The 17,970-nt window shown below is 45.3% G+C and overlaps 1 non-coding gene across 1 annotated transcript; it reads left to right on the top strand.

Moving 5' to 3' along the window:
* Positions 1-17,547: 17,547 nt before the first annotated feature.
* On the top strand, positions 17,548-17,624 carry trnam-cau. Its single transcript has one exon. It is a non-coding gene; the product is annotated as a tRNA-Met (tRNA).
* The last annotated feature ends 346 nt before the right edge of the window (positions 17,625-17,970 follow it).

Genomic DNA, 17,970 nt, shown 5'->3' with positions numbered 1-17,970 from the left:
ATTTCCCCCTGCCTGGGAATCAAACCCAGATCCTCTCGTTTGCGAGCAAAGTGCTCTAACCACTGAGCTGAAGGACTCCACGAGGAGCGAGACAGGGTGCGATAGGAAGGTATTAACTTGTGACCAGCAGCCACAGAGAGCAACGAGCTGGCACTATCGCAGAGGAGCCAGGTGCTCGAACAACTCAGGACTCCAATGTTCGTTTGTCTTTCATGTTCTGGGGATAATCATTCATGAATGCGTATAATGACATTGTAATGGCTGAAAGGTTCTGGATGTGAGCCTCAGCCCCGTGTGTTCAGACCGGCAGCAGTAAGTCACGCGCACCATCCAAAGCCCAGAGTATTAATGGGAGGAACAGTATCAGAGGTGGGGCCAAGTCCTTGATTTTAATCAACCACTATTTGTGTTTAAACAGTGTGTCAGCCTGGCTCAGTGGTAGTGCTCTCTCTCTCTCTCTCTCTCGCCTCTGAGTCAGAAGGTTGTGGGTTCAAGCCCCCACATCAGGATTTAGAATCACACAGTCTAAGCTGATGCTCCAATGCAGCACTGTTGGGTGTCGCATTGTTGGAGATGCTGTCCTTCAGATAGACGTTAAACTGAGGTCGCGTCTGCCTGTTCAGGTGGACGTTAACGATCCTGCTGTGTTATTGGGAAAGAGAAAGGTGTCTCTCTCTCTCTCTCTCTCTCCCCCCCCAGTGTCCTAACCAACAATCCCCCAAGTACAAAAATTGATCACGGCTGTTTGTGAGACGCTGCTGTGCGCAATTGGCTGCTGCGTTTCACCCACAAAATAAGCAGTCACTACACTTTACAGTATATCTTGAGAAGCGCTTTGAGACGTCTCAACGACATAATAAGGCGTTATATCAAATGCAAGGATTATTATTATAGTGCGGCCCTGTTATAACACATGCCTTGAACTTACATGTAGCCGCGCCTATACTTAAGCAACAACAACTTGCATTTATATAGGGTCCATCACACAGGGTAGTGTCTCAAAGCGCTTAACACTGTGCAAATGAAAAAAAAATCTCCTGATCAAATGACTGGTGCGGGTAGCCAGAGAATAAAGCCACGGTTTATTTATAAGATCTTCTGTTGACATGAGGTATGCTTCCCTTCCCGAGCAACTGGTTCTGTGGGAGCGTTTGTGTGATTGATGTGACAGGAGCTGTGTTATCACCTGGGTTTTGACGTCACTCCACCTTTGTGTGTGTTTCGGATTCTCGGGCTAGCGGCCTGCCAGCTGTCACGGAGATTGAGTGACTCTCAGCCCCACTTCCCTTGCCTGCTCGGGCATGAACCCCCCCCCACCACCCCTCCGCCCCCCACCACCCACCCACCCACCCACCCACCATGTGGCCTCCTCTGCCCGTGTTCACCCCGCGAAGCGAAACGAATCGCAAATGAACCCATCAGCCTGTTCATCCGTGCACAAGGGCGTTGCTCCCAGAACGGTTAACCCCTTCAATTCCATGCTAAAGAACGTTAACACCATCCATGTGTCAGCGTGGAGCAATGGTGGTGCTCTCTCTCCCCATCTGAGTCAGAAGGTTGTGGGTTCAAGCCCCGTAAATTGGAATTTGGAATCACATCGTCTAGGCTGGTGCTCCAATGCAGCACTTGGGGGGTGTTGCATTATCAGAGGTGCCGGCCTTCAGATGAGATGCTAAACCGAGGTCCCATCTGCCTGTTCAGGTAGATGTTAAAGAGCCCACAGCGCTATTTGAAAAGAGAGTTTCTTAGGGTGTCCTGGCCAACAATCCCCTAAATAAATGTGGTCACTCACTGCGCCCAATTGGCTGCCATGTTTCACTCACAAAATACACAGTCAACCCACTTTACAGTGTATCCTGTGAAGCGCTTTGAGGCGTCTCAATGATGTGATAAAACGCTATGTCAAATGCAAGGATTATTATTGTTCATAAACAAATATCATAAAGCGAGCACACGACCACAATCAGCTCCGCGATCAATCTCATTCCAAACCGACGGTTTACAGGACGCTTTCAGCACCATTAAGTGGCACACTGGGTTCCCGAGCTGAGAGCAGAGCAAAATTACGTCCCTTGGGTTCAGACCAGGCTCAGTGAGTGTGTGTGGCTCACAGTTCAGGAGGCACCGCCTTGCTCTAAACTCGAGAATAATTCAGTGCTCAGTGTCTGCCCTGCCTCTGTAGTTGTAGGAAGTGTTTTAGGTGCTCAATTGCAAGCTGGTTCTTTTCCTCTCACCCCTTCTCTGCACCTATTGTCATTAAATCCTTCTAGGGGGGAGGTGAGCTGAACTGGCTCCAAGGTAACGTCTTTCGCAACGAAATGTCGTAATCGAGCCAGCCCTCTGTGTCGGTCTCTAGTCCGGTTCCTGAGCCAGGCGGGTCCGCAGTAATTCCAGGGCACTCACTGCTGACAGCACAGCCCACCCTGGCTCATCGGCAGGAACTATAGGGGCTAACCAGTGCCTGGGGGGCAGGGATCCCCCCACTCAGCTCCTGTTAACCTTGCAGCCAAAGCCCTAAAGGGGAGGGTGTCCTAGCTGGACAAGCAGTGGGAAAGCTTGGCAGACAGTGATATGTGGTTTCAGCTGGTTAAACACCAGCAGTTACCCCAACACACACTCTGGGGACCCCAAGCCTTGGCTCTTGCCAACCTGTGCCTATTACTCTCTAGAATTAGGTAAGCAGGATGTTTCCACATGTGTCAGACACTCAGCTGACCAGAAACCTTCTAATCCCATTTCCTGCTCTCTCTCTCTCCCCATTGTGTCTGTTCTGGTGTTCGCTCCCCCACTGGATCTCTCTACCCCATTCCCTGCTCTCTCCCTATCGTGTTTGTGCCGTTTATTACCATCATTCCCCCATTGAGACATCTCAAAGACACGATAAGGCGCTACATCAAATGCAAGCATTATTAATTTATATTATTTATTAATACCATTTACCTCTTGTCCAGTGCTGCACTGACTAACCTCTGTCCTGTGGAACTCTTCTTTATTGTTCCTCATGGTTTGGTGGGGGGTTAAATCCCACCCTATGCGGTGCGGTCGATGGAGCTTCCTAAGACTTCAGACAGTGACGATGGGCTATGCTGCTCTGCCTCACTCATGCGTTATATTGCAGGAATCTGACAACCTGCTCTTAACAGGAGGCCAAAAGGTTAACAAGAAAGCACAGCTGTATTTGTTTGAAGGTTATTGTTAGTTAAAATGTGATTAAAACAAGGCACAGTGCTGGGGGAATGTTGCATTGTCGGAGGTGCTGTCCCTCAGAGGAGCCATTAAGTGGGCAAACGATCACCAGCTTAGACACGATGGGGAGAGAGAGAGAGAGCGGGGAATGGGGTTAGAGTAGAGAGCTCCAGTGGGGGAAGCGAGCACCAGCACAGACACCATGGGCCAAATGGCTTCCACTTGTGCTGTAAATGGTTCGGTGATTGTGTGTGTGGTCACCAGTACAAAGCTATGTCAGTCTGCGGATGGAAACTTGCTGCCCCGATGCATTTATTGAGTGAAGCTGAAGAACGCAGCCCCTGTGCCAATTTGCGGCCACTCAATGGTTTCAGTTGCATGGCGTGTTCCCATTAGGAGGCTGTCTCTGTACTGCCTGTACAGATTAGCACTGGCCACAGGATCAAAAGAACACAAGTCACCTCGCTCACCCCAAGGAACCCTCAAAAAATATCTCTTGCCCTTGCTCACCGATAGATGTTTGTTCCTCCGAAGTAATAAGATTCTACCAATGGATGACTTGACCAGGCACTGTGAGGATTGATCCTCTTGGAAGTATTAAGAGGAGACTTGTGAGTTCCATTAATAGCCTTCAGTCCATTTCACACAGCGCCTTACACCTTGGAAGGACATCTTAGGTTTTTACTGTAAATAATAATCAAAATAATCTTTGTATTTGATACAGTGCCTCATAATAATAATAATAATCCTTGCATTTGATATAGCGATTTTCACGTCTTCTAGACGTCTCAAAACGCTTCACAGAATAGACTGTAAAGTGAATTGACTGTATATTTGTGGGCGAATCATGGTGGAAGGGTGTCTCATAGTGCTTCACAGAATATAATAATATTATATTGAGACATCTTAAAGCATTACAGTAAAAACCTACAGTGGATTGAGTGACCATATATATATACTGGGAGGGATTATTACCCCAGGAAAGCGATCCGCCAATCGACTATCAACTAGGTTCCTACTTACCGCTAGATAAACAGGTGTGTGGAGTGAGGAAACTTGCCTAAGGTTTCGTCCTCTCGCTTGCGAGGCGAGCGTGCCTAGTAATTAATCTGGGAGAGAGATCAGTAGCCATGAGGGCAATAGAACACCCATATAGTGGTCCGATTTGGGATATTTAACTAAATGGCCAGGAATAATAATAATAATCCTTGCATTTGATATAGAGCCATATCACGTCTTTGAAGCGCCTCACAGAATATAATGTAACGTGTAGTGACTGTGGATTTTGTGGATTTTGTAAGCGAAAATGGGCAGAAATTGGAGCATCAGATCAGGTTATAAACTGAGGTCCCGAATTGATAGTTAAACCCATAACCTTCTTGTCCTAATTGCACCTGAGTGCGTTCTATTGCTGATTAACTTGATGATTATATTTTATGATTAACTTAATTAATTAGTTTCCCAATAATTTCCCAACCTCCGCAGGAATCGAACCTGCGTCCTCTTGCTTGCGAGCTGAGCGTCCTACCACCGCGCGTCGGACACAGAGAGAGTCCGTGTTATGGCACAGATTGGAATGAATTTGCAAATGACTGGAGCCTGCTCACTGGATGCACACAGATGCCCGTGAAGCTGCGCTCAGGCATCAAGACAGAGACAAGCCTGAGATCTGCCTCCTCGTAAAACAGTGCCATAGAGGTCATGGGCACCATGTAATCTAAACACAGAGTGCAGAGCGCAGAGCGAGGGAAAGCGGAGAGCGAGGGAGTGATGGCTTAATGTTTAATGCTGCTCCTGACCATTCTCCTGACTGAGCAAAGGGAACGTGATGCTTGCCAGTGAAGTCCCTGCGGAGATCAATGTCTCGTTAACCATTGGAACATCATGGGAGGTTTAGCCTTTTGGTGATTGATGCCAAACCTGCTGTCTTCACAGACACACGGCTTGCCTCGGGCAAGATTTTACTCTCTGTTTGTTCTGGGGATGAAATCCTTGGTCAATTATGCTCCAAAGTCCAAAAGTCTGTTTAATAGTGGGCGACAGATTAGTGAAATTGGAGTTGAGGTGCAGATTAGTCATGATCTAATGGAATGGCAAAACAGGCTTGAGGGACTGAATGGCCCCCTCCAGTTCCTATGTTCCGAGTGGAAAATCAGGGGATCGCTGAGGGAGGGTGGTCGTGGTGAAATTCCTCACAGTCTCAGCCTAAAGGCCACTTTGTCTTCAGATTTAGGATCGACGGGGAATTATGGAAGTTTCTTCAATGGTCTGTTTCTGTGCTGTAAATGTCTGTGGTTGTAATAATAATAATAATAATCCTTGCATTTGATCTAGCGCCTTATCATGTCACTGAAACTTCTCAAAGCACTTCACAGGATGTATTTTAAAGTGAATTGACTGCGTTTTTTGTGGGTGAAATGTGACAGCCAATTGCAAACACAATGTCCCAAAAACAGTTGTGGAATGAGTGATCAAAATTTTTTTTTGAGGGATTATTACCCCAGGAAAGTGATCCGCCAATTAACTAACAACCAGGTTCCTACTTATTGCTAGGTAAACAGAGGAGCGTGGAGTAAGAAAACTTGCCTAAGGTTTCGCCCGCCCGGGCTTGCGAGGCGAGGGCTCTAACCACTACACTTCGGGACTCCTTGTACGGGGGGAATGTGATTCAGGAATTAGCTCTAATAAGGGAGGGAATTAGAGAGACAGGCAGCAGTGAAGTGGCGGTAATAGATAAAATAGCCCCCTCCTAGTTCCCCTTGGTGGTCCGGGCTTATGGTAATGTCATGATGACCATAACCTACAAAGCCTTGTGAGCTGTCTGTAACTGGCTTGGAACAGTATGAAAGTTTTGGTGACAAGCGTTCCCAAAGTCAGGACAATGAGCTAGAAACACCAACAGTAATCACCGCCCAGCAAGCTGAACCAGGCAAACCATTAGTTCCATTTCAGCCAACAAAGCCCTTTGAAATGATTGACAAGGATATTATAGGAAGCTTGCCTTTATCAGAGGAGTACAACTGACTGTATGGATTCTGCGGTGGGTTGTTTTACACAGTAAAACCGGAGCCTTCACAGTATCTATAATGAGAATTCTGTTGGCAAAGCGCCTGAACAGACGTTAGGAAGAGATACGTAGGGACCATGAGAGGCGTGGAGCAGGAATCATTTGTAACGCCTTACATTTCCCAGCACCTCTCACGCTAACAAAGTGTCTTGAGACGTGGATGGGGGTGTGTTGGATATAATAATAATTCTTGTATTTGATATTGCGCCATATCATGTCTTTGAGACGTCTCAAAACGCTTCACAGAATATACATCAAAGTGAATTTACTGTATATTCTGTAGGTGAAATGCGGCAGCCAATTGCACACAGAAGTGAGTGTCCCACAAACAGTCGTGGATTGAGGAACCAAATTTAAAAAAAATATATATTTTTGTTTGAAGGGATTATTAGCCCCAGGAAAACGATCCGCCAATCGGCTCACAACCGGATAAAGAGGGGATATAAACCAGGATATAAACTGGGGATAATCTGGGGTGGGGTGGGATGGGGTAGGGTGGGAGGGAGCTGTGGGTTTCATATGGCTCCTTTTCCCGCTCCCTCCTGCTCGCCCTCCCCTCTTCCTCCGCTCATCCCAGCTCGGGCTCCCGATCTGTTCTTTGAAACACAGTGAGACGTCCTCCCATTGTGAAAGGTGCTGTATAAATGTACAGGGTGTTCACAAAGTCCTGTTACACTCCTGTTTTTCTGTACGTTGAATTTTCATTTCCTGTTGACGTGACTCGAGTGTAACAAGATCTGATCCCAGTAACTCCCTCCTCACTGACTCCATCCGTGTTACAAAAAATGTGACACCGAACATGGCGACAGATCATTATCTACTATGAAAATGATGGTGCTCACATACACACATACACTCACACACACACTCACATACACTCACACATACACACACACACACACACACACTCACATACACTCACACACACACACACTTGCACTAAATACAGTGAAGTAACTTCTAAATGCAATTATCATCATTCTTCCATATGTTTCAGTTGTTGGTCAGTGCACTGTAGAAAAACAAACGTGGGGTTAACAGGACTTTGTGGACAATCTGTACAAATGTATAGTTAGTTTCAATAAGAAGGCATCACTTTGCTGCGCATGTGATCTAACCCCCGTGCTGGGAAAGTAAGTTTCCCAGCACCTCTTATGCTAAAGAAACTAAAAATAATAATGTGGTCACTCAATCCATGACTGTTTGTGGGACGCTGCTGTGCACAATTGGCTGCTGCGTTTCACCCACAAAGTATACAGTCACTAATCTTTACAGTATATCCTGTGAAGCGCTTTGAGACGTCTCGAAGACGTGATAAGGCGCTGTATCAAACGCAAGGATTATTATTTGAGAGCTCAAAGCCGTAGAGAAAAAGCCTTAAACTCCTTACTGAACCTCAAGAGTTTTTTCAGACGGTGAAAAATAACCACCAAAGTCATCAATTTTCTATAGATTGTTTTCTTGTTGGTGGAGAGTTTGGCAATAGGCTGAAAGCTGACTTATTACTGCAAGGACGGAAAGCGTGGAGGGATGTGAGTGATTGAACTAGCAATATGAGATAAAACCAGGGGGTGGGGTGGGTGGGGGGGAAATGGTGGGGGGGGTGGTCACATTACCCTTTTCAGGAATATGTCATTTGCTAAATCTGGCTGCTGGCTCCTGAGGTGATGGAGAGAGAGGAGTGTGCCTGACCTCGCACAGAATGTTCCTTTGCCTTTCAAACAATGCAAGACACACGCCAATTTGGCTCACTGCCAACCACCATACAATATTCACCCTTCAAAGCGCTCGGAGCACAAAGCAAAGGGGCCTGGGTCATTGTAGCCTTATGGTTGGGACGAAAGTTAAATCCATCATCTACAGGTTCCTTGATTCCTTGCAACTGAGCTTGTGCCCTTAAAGATATGTTCGTGGAGTGGTTACAGCTTAGGAGGAGGCCATATGACAGATTGTATTTGTGCTGGTGCTCGCTCCCCCACTGGAGCTCTCTAACCCCATCCCGTGCTCTCTCTCTCTCCCCATCGTGTCTGCTGGGACCTCGCTCCCCCACTGGAGCTCTCTACTCTAATCCCAATTTACAGATGAATTGATCAATTGCCACATGGCTGTTTGGGGGACTTTGCTGTGTGCCAAATGGTCACCATGTTTGCCTCCAAAGCACACAGTCACGCCTCTTGACCGTAATGACTTCGAAGCATTTTGCCGTAATAAAACTCTGCAGAAATGCGTGTTGCCTCTTTCTTAACACACATTGAGCGAGGACCGGTATCACACGCAGCCACAGGCTAAACAAACACAAGCCTTTTATCTGCGGGAAACGAGTTAGTGCACAGATCCGATAAATTGCCATTGTCGCTGGAGCCCGATAACCTCTCCCTATCTTTGTGCTTAATTTATTGGGCATGTCTAGTCCAGGAAAAAGTCGAATTATTTCTCGGTTGAGTGGGGTGAAGAGGTGGGGGGAAGAAAGGTGTGTGTGCGGGGGGTGGGGGTGGAGAGGAGCAAGGGGTAGAGCAGATATTGTAAATAGGACTAGATTATTGTGAAGTCTATTTGTTGGCAAGCCAGTTATGTGTTAATGAGTGTATCGACAGGGCAATAAAATAAGCTGTGAATGAGATAAGGCTCCAGATTTATATCCAACGCGTTTCAACAGCATGGACAAGTCAGTCCTGTTTGGGGAGGTCTCTGTGCTTGATCTCTCTCTGGGTTAGGAATCTTTCCTATTTGCCCGCAGGTGGGCAATGCCTATCTCTGCTCACAGTAAAATAGTGTCACAAATGGGCTTCTCGAAGTGTTTGACTCAGTTTGAGCAACGGAAGCTAAGCCAAGGTCATGCTTTCCACCACCACCTACAGGACTGCACTAAAATTACATCCCATCACTGTAAAGAGTAAATTCATGATAACTCGACCCTGCCTTACCTTGTCACCACCACTTAAGTCATCACACTGTCAATATCTCGGCTGCATTTATTTACGTATTCATATATACGCCTAATTTGCCACTCTGGGTAATAATAATAATCCTTGCATTTGATACAGCGCCTTATTATGTTGTTGAGACGTCTCATAGGGCTTCACTGAATAAACTGTAAAGTGAATTGACTGTGTATTTTGTGGGGATAACTCATCATTGAGCTCTTTACTCTTGGAGTGACAAGTTGTTTTATCATGTAACTATATATTTTGCAGATGAATGGAAAAACCGATTTGCGCACAGCAACATCCCCACAAACAACTTATGAAGTGATTGGCCAACTTTTATCAGGGGAGATTGTTGGCCAGGACACCAGAAGAGAGAGAGAGAGAGAGAAATTCCCTTGTCTTTTCGAATATTGTCACAGGATCTTTAATGTCCGCCTGAACAGGGCACAGATGGAAGCTCAGTGTAACCTCTCATGTGAAGGATGGCGACTCCGGCAATGTAGAATCCGACAAGTGGGGCTTTGGAATATTTCAGCTTGGACAACAACAACAACACTTACATTTACACAGCACCCCTCATGCAGGGTAGCATCCCAGAGCGCTTGACAGTGGCGGAGCTGGGGGGGGGCGGGAGGCAAGCTGATCGTTGGCACGGTCGAAGAGGAATACACGATCCAAAAATGGGCAAGGAAAGGGCAAGGCAGAGGGATGGAGAAAGCGTATTGCAGAATTTCGATGCGTAGTGGCTGAAAGCGCAGCCACTGATGATGGACGTGCAGGAGGCCAGTGCCAATCGAGCGGAGGCAGCAGGTAGTGGTTTGCAGAGTAAGAAAACCAATAATAGAACCAAAAATAAAAGTGATTGATGTGCCAAGTTTGTTAAAGAGCTTTTTTATTGAGGGGAGTGAAGGTTAATGACATGATTAATAGATCATGCCGAGAGAGAGCAAATGTAGTTATGTACTCATGAGTGTACTCGATGAGTACATGATACTCGATACTTGATGTACTCATCAAGCCAGCAAAACAAAGCCAGTGTCCGTGCGTGGTTACGTGTGTGATGTGTACAGTGTGTGTGTGTGTGTGTATGTTTGTGTGTGTACTGTGTAGTGTGTGTATGCAGTGAGTGTGTGTGTGTTTGCGTGTGCACTGTGCAGTATGTGTGTACTGTGCAGTGTCTGTGTGTGTGGAGTGTGTGTGCGCTGTCCAGTTGTGTGTGTATTTATATGTGCGCGTGTGCAGTGTGTGTATGTGCATGAGTGTGCAGTGCCCGTGTTTCCGTGTGCACTGTGTGTGTGTATGTATGTGCAGAGCCTGGGAACAGCTCTCTGTCCTGTGTTAGCACAGCTCCTGAAGTTGCCTGTGGCACGCTCCCTGCCTCTGGTGCGAGGCTGTAAAAGGCCAGAGGCAGGTGTAACGGTTTGATAAATGCCTTTACGATGCCCCCATGTCAAACACGCCGATTGCCTTCAGCGCAATACAACTGATAGGGGATCACCTTTGTCCTCAGCCATAAAGCACTGACACCTGAGCGTTGTGGACAGCTCCCAGACTTTGCTTTTCTTTTAATTAAGGGTTTCTCCTATCCCCCACAATCCCCCCCATCTCCCCCCCACCCCCCATCTCCCCCCCACCCCCTGTTATATGAGAGATATGGGTTTGAAGGGAGGACAGTAGGATTGAATGAACGGGGATAGGGAGGACAGTAGGATTGAATGAATGGCCAAATGTTCATTAATTAAAGAATAATTTCTAACTAGAGGATAACTAGTCCACTTATCAAAAGCCTTTGTCATGACCTTATAGTATAAGGAACGGAACTTTCTGTCTCTGATCTGGCAGAGTTAAAGCTAACCTGAATTTAATGAAGAGTATTATAATTCGACGTGCCAGTAATTTCATGAATTTTATCCAGAACCGGGGAAAATTTACCCTTTTATTTGGTCAAATGTGTGTTTGACACATGTGGAAACCCATCACCATGCTTAAGGGTATCCAAACCAAACAGAATTCCATGCCTCCCACCTACACATGGAAATCCCAGAGATAGTTTGTTGGCATGGAATGCGCTCTCCTCTCTCTCTCTCTCTCCCTGGAGGGGTGCATCCTGCTTACCTAATTCCAGAAAGTATTAGGCACAGGTTGGCAAGAACCAAGGCTTGGGGAGTCCAGCGAGTGCGTTGGGGTAACTGGTTGAATCCAACCATCTTAAACCGCATCGCTCGTCATTGAGAGCACTGTGATTTACCCCTTTATATTGAATAATTTCTAACTAGAGGATAACTAGTCCACTTATCAAAAGCCTTTGTCATGACCTTATAGTATAAGTTTAATACAAAATAGGAACGGAACTTTCTGTCTCTGATCTGGCAGAGTTAAAGCTAACCTGAATTTAATGAAGAGTATTATAATTCGACGTGCCAGTAATTTCAGGCTAATCTGACAGGTAGCAATTTTATGATGCAATAAAAGTATTTTCTTCTTGATATAGGGGAACTGTCTCCATAAAAATGAAATCTGTACATGGATTTTCATGGCAAAACTCTCTTTGCAGCTTGGCATTTAGCTCTGTCACTGTTAAACAGTCCCCTGTGTGAAGGGCGCTGTATAAATGCAAGTTGTTTTTATTGTCTTGTCTCCCCTTCCCCCAAAATATAAAAATAATAATAATCCTTGCATTTGATATAGCGCCTTACCAAGTCTTCGAGACGTCTTAAAGCGCTTCACAGAATAGACTGTAAAGTGAAGTGACTGTGTGTTTTGTGGGCGAATATAGAGGAAATAAATGTCATATTTCATCATGGTAAACTAAGGGCAAGGGGTCCAACCTGCCAATCCTTCATTATTCATTTAACCAAGAAATCTTTTCTGTTGTGGTCATTACATCATTACATCGGGGCTGTCTTTGATTTTGCCCACGGGAGCACAACTCGCATTTTACACACCGCTGCGACAAGACAATGTGAACTCCAATCCAACAAGCAAGTGGTAGAGATACAGAAGGTGAAAGAGAGAAGAGAGAGAGAGAGATTGAGAGCGCAGAACAACAACAACAACTTCACCTAGAGCTAGAATCTCAGAGCGCTTAAAATGAGAGAAAGAGATAACAAGAAAAAAGAGAATGGAGGGAGAGAGAAAGAGAGAAAGAATAGGAAGAGAGAGAGAGAGGTCAAAGAAAAAGAGAGGGTGAAGAGAGAGAAAAAGACAGAAAGAGAGAGCTTGGGGAAAAAAAGATAGAGAAATGAAGAGACAGAGAGAAAACCAAGAGAGAGAAAGTGCGAAGAGAGAGAGAGAGAAAAAGAAAGTGAGAGGAAAACAGGAAGAGAGTGTCAGGTATTTGGATTTGCATTTGGAGATGAATGAAAATCTGATACAAATTGATGGGAATCACAGCAAAAAAGGGAGTTAACAGTAAAAGACATATGGAAACGGGAAATTGATGGGGAAACGGTTAATTGTATAAGTGCTATTAGCATAACAGTGTGATTTACACAGACACATTTCCATAAATCAAGGAGGGGAATTTTATTTGGATGTAGCGACCAGAGACATTTACTTCCTGGGCAAAACAACATGTCTTTGGCTGATTCATATCTATAACAATCTCATTAATCCTCCAGGAATGTAGTGGAGTCAGCACCATTCCTGATTTTAATGCAAGGGGGTGGGGGGGACCTGATTTATCAGCAGGTTAAATCCTCTGACAGTACAGAGGGAACAGCCCTTGTAACCCTAATTCCACTGTGAGCAAAATATTCCTCTGTTAGCTTTGAGAGTCCCTGCCCTAACCTTGATTGGCAGTGATATGGGCTGGACTGAGCCAAGATGTCAGCCCTGTCTGACCTGCACACCTGTGCAGGTGACAACACCTTGTGAAATAACATAACCCAGGTACCTCGCAAACAGCTGGGACTTAGCCAAACAGAACAATACAACAAGCAGAGCTAAACAATCTTACATCAGTCTGGAACACAGAACCAGTTAATCTTAAGAATAGATTTTAACTTACTTTACCTGCTGAACCAGTGACTCAAATCATAAATACATTCCTTACTTTGGTCGTCTTCTCTTTCAGTGAACTTGTGTAGTTTAATTTTAGGCCGGGGGTGGGGAACTCTAAGCACCCCTGCGCTGCCCAGCTCTGCCATAGACCGTTGGTTTGTACAGCAGTTTGTCATAATGATCCTTACAGAGCACAGAGCAGGGAATGGGGTTAGAGTAGAGAGCTCCGGTGGGGGAGCGAGCACCAGCACAGACACCATGGGGAGAGAGAGAGAGAGCAGGGAACGGGATTAGAGTCAAGAGCTCCAGTGAGGGGAGTGAGCTGCCATGTGGGACTGATGGGCTGAATGGCCTCTCCTCCTGTGATGAAGTGTTGATGAATGAACAACAACTTGCATTTCCTAGTTCATGCAAAATACCATATCCACTTAACGAGGCTTGTCAATTAGCTCCTGTTGTAGAGTACCATCCTCTGTACCAATTAATCAACTGGGAGAATGAAGGAAGAGTGTCGATGAGGGGTCTGATCATCACCTGTTGCTTAATCCTCCCTCAGGACAAAGGATCCCTTTGTCTGGCGTCCACAAGAGCAGAACACTTGGTCAATGATTGTCTGCCGCCTGAGCCTGTGTCGTCCGTCCAAACGGTATTGAGCACAATTGACTAACATACATTGGAGCACAGTGGTCCTTAAACATTCCCCCCCTCGGACCCCTCCACCTCCCACCCTCCCCACCCCCCCCCCCCCACACACACATACATCCATAAATATGGGGGACAAACTGCTGAGGAACTAGTCCAGCTGACAAATCAAACAGCAAAACAATCATTGGTAATAACTAGCGATCGAGCACAGGAACAGGGACAGTGCTTCCATTTTCACCCAGATTATTATAATGAATAATGATAATAATATATCATAAAGAACCAAATAGATTGTACATGTAATAATAATAATCCTTGCATTTGATAGAGCGCATTATCATGTTGTTGAGCCATCTCAAAGCGCTTCACAGGATACACTGTAATTTGTGTTTTTCGTGGGCGAAGCGCAGCAGCCAATTTTATATTAATGCTGTATAATAATATAATAATGTATTGTTAACGTGTCAATTCCAAGTGATTACAACGTAGGTAATAAGGAACTAGAGAAGATCAAGAAATATATTGATCTACAAATTGAATGTGGATGTATCAATGTAAAACAAATATGTAACAATCCTTGCGAATATAGTTCCTATCCTCATCGGTGCAACTGGGAATATTAATATGACTATTCAGAAATGGCTTGACCTGGTAACGAAATATAACCCACCATCGATGCTGCACCCACATCAATGTACACCCACACGCACCCAGCCACACTCACCAGCTCCCTTCATTTTGTACTGGGCGCAGCTCCTTGCACAAGCCAACATCTAATCACCAAAATAACACGCAGGGCTGGACAGAGCCAGGCACCATCCATGCAATTTCAACCGTCGAAGCTTACAATCGCAATCACAGAGCTTTATAGGACAGAAGGAGGCCATTTGGCCCATTATACTTGAATGCTCTCTGTAAGAACGCTCCATTCACTCCCACACTCCTGTCAACTCCCCTCCCAGCCCTCCCCCCACTTGATTGTCCAGCGCCTTGGGACATTCTCCCAACACGAAAGGCGCTGTTGGTGTTGTTGTTGAACCTCTGGTGATCCACTCAGTCAGTCGGAATTGAAACCACAGGCGACATCACACAATGGAAAGCCTTTTCACAATACTGCACCTCCCCCCACCAACACCCACCGAAGAAGAGATCAAAGCTTTGAGGAAGCATCACCAGAAGGTATTGAGCGAGCCCCAGCATAGACACGATGGGGAGAGAGAGAGCAGGGGTGATGAGTGTGCCCACTCGCCCACTGGAGCTCTCTACTCTAATAGAGCACTTGCCTTGCAAGCGAGAGAACTGGGTTTGATTCCCGGCAGAGCAAAATGTTGGGCAAGTTTCCTTACTCCACACACTTCTGTTTATATAGCAGTAAATTGGAACCCGGTTGTCAGTCGTTCGGTGGATCACTTTTCCGGGAATAATAATTCCTTAAAATAATAAGAATAATAACTGATCACTTCAATCCACGACTGTTTGTGGGAGACAGCTTTGAGCAATTGGCCGTTTCACCCAAAAAATATACAGTCTACAATATATACACTATGTACAATATACACTTCTGTGAAGCGCTTTCAGATGTCTCGAAGACATGATAAGGCGCTATATCAAATGCAAGGATTATTGTTATTATAATCCTATTCCCCTGCTCTCTCCCCATCATGTCTGCTGGTGCTCACTCCCAATTCTCTTCGGATGTCTTCTTATGAGCCTGCGCTCTTTGAGGTTGAAGAAAATTAAAATTAAAATCCTTTACCTGCCCGATGTGTTTGAGAAAGTTTGAACGATCGCAATCTCACTTTACTTTTATAGCCAATCCTTCTTCAAAAACTTTCAAATGTCAAATGTTTTATTGCCTTACAATTAATGCATGAATCTATTCACTCGTATCTATAAAACGTCACAGCTAAATTCTTTGTTTTATGAGGAATTTTTAGAATCAAATGATTATTCTTACAAAATGTTCCACCAAAAGGGTCAAAGTCCGGGAAGAAATCCATTCAGGAGGTTGTTCAGATTGAATGCAACCTTATATCCTCCAATTTACTGTCCAATTGACCAGTCACTGGGAGCAGGGAATCCTTCCACTCAGCTCCTGTTAACCTGCAAGCCAAAAGCCCTCATGGGTAGGGTGGTCCGAGCTGGACAAGCAGCGGGAAAGCTTGTCAGACAGCGATATCAATGGCAAGCTATGCGGTTTTAGTGTTTAGTGGGTTAGACTCCAACAATTACTCCAACACACACTCTGGGGTCCCCAGGCCTTGTCTTTTGCCAACCTGTGCCTAAAACTTTCTGGAAGTATGTAAACAGGATGGGTCTCTCCAGGGAGAGAGAGCGCATTCCATTCCAACAATCTGGTGATGGGTTATAATAGGATTATAAAACGTAAGATCTGTGAATCAGTCTCTTCGAACAGGGTGAAATTGCATCTGTAATAACTATGTAATAACTGATCACCTGAGATAATTAATAATAATTTTTGCATTTAATATTGCACCTTTCATGGTCAGGGAGTCATCTCAAAGAGCTCCACAGGATTTATCATCAAGGGTAGTTGCATTTAAATGAACGCGGTAGCCAATTTGCGCACATAAAGGGAAGTGGAAATCTGGAACTCTCTTCCCCCGAAAGGCTGTGGATTATGGCTGGATCCATTCACATTTTCAAGGTGGATAGAAGTTTGTTCGGTCAGGGTATCAAGGGATATGTGGCAAAGGCGAGGAATTAGAGTTGAGGTACAGATCAGCCATGATCTTATAGAATGGCGGAACAGGCTCCAGGCACTGAATGGCCTCCTCCTGTTCCTAAGTTGCAGAAGGCAAGGGAAAACATTTACTGCAGCTATTCCAAGAGATGGGAATAAAACTTAAGGGAACGTGGCTGTAATTATAATGGTGCCCACTAGGTGCCGTGTGCGCCTGCTCCAAATCCTACAGATACAGGTAGTGTCAGCTTTTGCTCAGGACACTTACTTCCATGTTATAGGAATATTTGTTACAGGCACACTGGGAATATTACTCAGAACAAAAGGATTGTGTGTGTTAGTAAGGAGTTTCAGTCAATCATTCCATGACTTGAAGGCCACAGAATGAGAGTTCTCTGTGACATGGGGAACCACAGTGTTTATAGCACAGAAGGAGGCCATTCAGCCCATGGTGTCTGTGCTGGTGCTCGCTCCCCCACAGGAGCTCTCTGCTCTAATCCCATTCCCTGCTCTCTCCCCATCATGGCTGTGTGCCACAAAGAGCCATGAAGTGAATGACAAATTTACTTGGAGGATTGTTAACCAGGATAGAGAATCCCTTTTGTCAACATGCAAATTATTGTCAGCAACAGTTTGGTGAGATCTTTGACATTCACCTGAACAGACACAGACGGGAGCTCAGTTTAATAAGTATCTCACCTGAAGGACCTCACTTTGATAATATAACAATATTGCAACAATATAGGGCTGCCCCCACCCCCCCAGCACTTCACTGGAGTATCAGCCTAGACTGAGGTAAAGGGCTCCAACGTGGGGCTTGAACCCAGAGGCCATCAATGTGATATAGACCAGAATATGCCACACATGTGGTAGGGACGAGTGTGCAGAGAATTTCCATATCTAATGAGTTATTACCAATGTGCATCATGTTGAGGGAATCATATATCATTGTAACATTAGAATTGCTTCTCTGGCGTTAACAGCAATTAATGTAAATCTGTTAATGAGCACTTAATGATCCTGCAGCTCAGTGGTTAGAGCACTTGCCTCATAAGCGAGAGGGCCTGGGTTCGATTCCCGGCAGGGCGAAACATTGGGCAAGTTTCCTTACTCCATATGACTCTATTTACGTAGCAGTAAGTAAGAACCCAATTGTTAGTCGTTCGGCGAATTTTGTTAGTCAATTGGCAGCTTTTCAAGTGGTAATAATCCCTTAAAAAAATGTGTCCCCTCAATTCACGACTGTTTGTGGGACAATGCTGTGCGCTTTACAGTGTATCCTGTGAAGCGCTTTGAGACATCTCAAAGACATGATAAGCGCTATATCAAATGCAAGGATTATTATTATTATTACCCCATCACTGGGTCATGTCCAGCGCAGACTCAAGTTTCTGACATTATTGAGGAGGAACATTGGGCTCCAACCTGTGATGTTTCTC

The sequence above is a fragment of the Callorhinchus milii genome, unplaced genomic scaffold (genome assembly GCF_018977255.1).
Source record: "Callorhinchus milii isolate IMCB2004 unplaced genomic scaffold, IMCB_Cmil_1.0 Scaffold11, whole genome shotgun sequence".
Classification (NCBI taxonomy): domain Eukaryota; kingdom Metazoa; phylum Chordata; class Chondrichthyes; order Chimaeriformes; family Callorhinchidae; genus Callorhinchus; species Callorhinchus milii.
The sequence above is the reverse complement of the archived record's forward strand: the minus strand, read 5'-3'. Positions and strand labels throughout refer to the sequence as shown.